Source organism: Cloeon dipterum, chromosome 1, assembly GCF_949628265.1.
Source record: "Cloeon dipterum chromosome 1, ieCloDipt1.1, whole genome shotgun sequence".
Taxonomy (NCBI): domain Eukaryota; kingdom Metazoa; phylum Arthropoda; class Insecta; order Ephemeroptera; family Baetidae; genus Cloeon; species Cloeon dipterum.
Genome location: NC_088786.1, coordinates 38,733,386 through 38,737,563, shown reverse-complemented (window position 1 = coordinate 38,737,563; position 4,178 = coordinate 38,733,386). Strand labels below are relative to the sequence as shown.

General features: G+C 36.4%; 1 long non-coding RNA gene across 1 annotated transcript; it reads left to right on the top strand.

Annotated features, from left to right (window-relative positions):
* The first annotated feature begins 2,317 nt into the window (after positions 1-2,317).
* On the top strand, positions 2,318-3,319 carry LOC135948602 (uncharacterized). Its single transcript, XR_010575837.1, has 2 exons — positions 2,318-2,737; positions 3,160-3,319. It is a non-coding gene; the product is annotated as an uncharacterized LOC135948602 (long non-coding RNA).
* Positions 3,320-4,178: the final 859 nt, after the last annotated feature.

Here is a 4,178-nt window from a genome sequence, read left to right as displayed (position 1 = left end):
GAGGTTGGTGGGTTGGAGGGGGTGGTGTGGGTGGCGCCGATGGGAAAAACCCGACGCAGAGTTCGGGGAACCTAGCATAGGTTTCGCCATGTAGGACGATCGAGGCGAGAGATATGAATTTTTAAATTCGAAAAATCACGCTTTGTGACATTCCAAACTTCTGGATTTTTGGGCCCTATTGTGCAGGTTGCATAGCTTCCTTGGATCGGTACTGCCAGTTGCATAATTTTTATTTTTTATTGCTCACTAGAAAAGGTTCTTTATCAAAATGTTAACCGAGACGTATTGATTGGATTATTATTTATTTCAATTAGCTAATCTACACTGTTCAATTTTCTTGCTTACGCGATCGTTGAGTTGCTTCAAATTTTTTCTAAGCTGTTGCGCCGGCTCTCTGCAATTCAGTTTTCCCTAATTAACAATTGAAGTTACAATTATTACTCTATAGTCAGAGAGTCTTCAGTAGATCTCTCGACGCTGTTCTTTTCTCTTTTTCGTGGGCGACGGCATGTTGCCTGCACGCAGCGTCTTTTTCAGGTGGAAAAGAGGCCGCTGGGCACTGCTCCTGGCCAGGTTAGGTGGTCCATTGGTGGTTTTGCGTCTTGCTGCTCTGCTTGCTCGTTGACGGTGCTGGCCGGATCACCTTTGCGCCGCGCACGCAGGAGATGTGTCTGCTTTCTCAGTAGCAGAGCAAAGGGCGAGCTTGACATTATGAACGAGCAAGCAGAGCAGCACTACGCAATAAAACCACCGATGGACCACCGAAACTGGCCAGGAGCAGAGCCCAGCGGCCTCTTCTCCACCTGAAAAAGACGCTGCGCACAGGCAATATGCGGTCGCCGACGGAGAAGAGAAAAGAACAGCGTCGAGAGATCCAGCATCTTCTGAAGACTCGACGAGGCGGGGCCCACTCTCTCTGGCTCTTGTGGGTAGCGGCCGCGGTGGCCGCGCGCCGCACGTTGGAACTGATCGCGATTAAGCCGAAGAAGTGTAACGACGACACTGGTGCTCTATGAATATTTAGGCATTAATAGCAAGATTATCAATCAAAGCAATTTTTTATTTACCTTTGATTTTTTGTTGTTCTTATATTTTCTCTCTTTTCAAGCGAGTTTCCTTTTCATATTGATGCGGTTATTGCGTTGATGCTGTCAGTTCTGCAATTAAATCAGCTGCAGCCCATCATGAACGCTGAAAAATATGAATTGCATTTTAATATTAAACATATAGATAGCTATTTTTATTTGTGTTTAAGATACTGTAAAATTTTCGCAAAAAATATTTATTTTTTTGAATAAATTATAAAAAATTATAAAAATCAGATATTTGCACAAGATTTGATTCTGAATTAAATAATATAAAAAGTTGTGTGGCACACTTGTTGCCGGCCAAAATTCTGTACCACTGCCAGGCTATGAAAGGCGCGGCCTTATTGGTTCAGCATAAGCCACTGCCTTTTATTGTTAGTGCTTAAAATTGCACAGATGAATTCAAATTTTATAGCTAAAATTCTATTTGAGCTGATTGAAAATAGTAAATAAATGCTAGGCTGGCAATATGAAGTAAAATCACGCACCAGAAGCCCGGAAGTCTATAATGAATGTGGTTGTAAATAAATTTATATCAATTTACCCGCATAAAAAAATATAACCCAGGAATATCCGGAATAATCTTAGATTAATCAAAATTTACCCGAAAAAATTAATCCGAAAAAATGATCCTGGATTAATCCTGTATTAATTGAGATTAATCTATGAATGTTTAAGATCAATCTAGAGATTAATCTAAAAAAATATTCTCAAATTATTCTTTAGATCATTCTGAGATTAATCTAAAAAAATAATTTTTGGAATTTTCTTAGAATGAATCCAGATTAATCTTAAAATGTTTTAAAGTCAATCTAGAGATTAATTTACAAGAATATCCCTAGAATAATCCCAAAGGGGCAATTTGAATATAGTTAATAGAATATCCCCAGATTATTCTATGGATCATTCTGAGATTAATCCAAAAATATTTTTTTAATGTTCCAAGAATATTCTTTAAAAAACCCTAAAAGAGAATAACTTCGATATTTTTCTTAAAATTAAAAACAAAATTAAATATGAAACATAATTTAATCAAGAAAATTAACTGCCATACTGTTAAATATTTTGAAATCGTTATCACAAAAAATATTTTTCTAGGAAATATTTTTTAATTAAGTCGATGGATTATATTTTAATATTAAAACCTAAACCTTTTTCATTATCTGATACAAAATTATGATGCCTTTATTTTTCAAAGAATCTGCCCGGATTAAAAAGGGTATAAATCATAAATGCGATTGAATAAATTAATTTCTTAACACAAAGAGTCTTATTTAATGCTACCGATAAACGGGCAAATATGAAAATAATGGTCAGAAGGACAAAAAAGGGTTAAAAGGGCGATTTTAGTGTGCGCGTGGTAGCGGCGGCTGCACATGCATGCACGCACTTGCATGGAATGTGGAATGCCTGCTGCTGCTGCCTGCCTCTGTTGTGGAGCGGGGGAGGGGCGACGGGCGGTGGCAGCAGCAAGCGCAGCAAGAGACTTACAAAATCCTGCCTCGCTCTCTTTGTCCAACGCGTCAACGGTCAACCGCCGTTCAAAGTTAAAGTTATTAACGGACGCAGGACGCCGGACGCCGCCAGTAAGGGACAACACGGACGTCCCGCAGACTTGGACGGATGGCCTGGATCTGGCGGTTAACAGGGTAAGTCCCATTTTATAGATTAGCGTCCAAAGAAATTAGAACAGATCGCGCAACTTTGAAATCCAACGGTTTTATTGTAAAATTACACTTTTCGCCGCTACTTATGCAGTTTTCGCCACCAATATTTTGATAGGGATCTTCTCCAGTCCTAAATGTTCTTAATTAGAACCCTATAAATAAGTTTGGGTGGCGGAAACTGTAAATCGGTGATGAAAAATGTAATTTTTCCTTGTAAATCGCGGTCGCGTTTTTTGTACGCTTTCGAGAATTTTGATTACACATTACGATTCAATTGGCTTCGCTTGGAAAATGGAAAAATATTATGCATGAACTTGACATACTTCTACCTTCCATTTTCCAAGCACAGCTAATTGAAAAAAGCTTTTATTTATTTTTTTCTATGAGTCGCTCCCTTTTTTTAGCTTCAAGCCGTCCGCAGCTGTTTTGCACGACGGGAAAAGATACAATCGTTTAAGTTCTGCAGTTTGGGCTTCAAGATTGGCGGTGCTGGCATCGAATGAGAGAAAATTTTGTACCTGATATGATTAAAAACAAATAAATTTTAAAAATTTAACTGAATAAGTTTGTTATTATTTAAATAATTCCCAATTATATCGTAGTAATAGAAATAACAGATTTTGAAATATTCTAGGAACAATCTGAGGGTAATTTTAAGAATAATTTGGGGATAATTTTTGTCACAATCTATGTTAACCTTAAAATGATATTAGAATCACCTAAGAACATTCTTAGATTATCCTCAAAGAATAATCCAAAGTTAAGATTTGATACGCTAAATATTAATCCTAGAACAATCCAAAGATTAATCCATAAGTATATTCTGAGAATGTTCTAGGATCATTCTTTAGAGCTTTTTGAAACAAACCCCGGCAGAATAATCCTGGAACATTCTAAGGATATTCTCTTAAATTAATCTACAGATTAATCCAGTATCACGAAAAACCGTATCATAAGTTCAAATATAATTAATTTTTTAGATTAATCCTGGGCGAAGTCGGTATATTCTTAGAACATTCTCAGGCGATATTTTTTTATGCGGGTATGCTTAGCGTATGTACGTGCATCTCCATGCAACATGATTAATTAATTTCTAGTTACACTGTTCAATCGGATGACAAATATTATGGAGATAAACGTCCTAGAAATATGGAAAAAATAAATAAATATTATTTACATTTTCCTTAAAGTTTGAGCAATAATCAGCATGTTGCTTAGTTTCTTCGCGCTTAAGGTCACAGCTGCTCGAAAACTCTGAAATTAAAAAGTTCTATTAGAAATGAATTTCCAAAAGTAAAATTTAAATATTTTCTGCATTCAAGAGAGGTTAACGGAATATAATTAACAATTCATCGTCACACGATATTTTGCATATTTTAGTAAAAGAAATTGAATGTACTTTTATTTTCTTGCGAAATAGTTT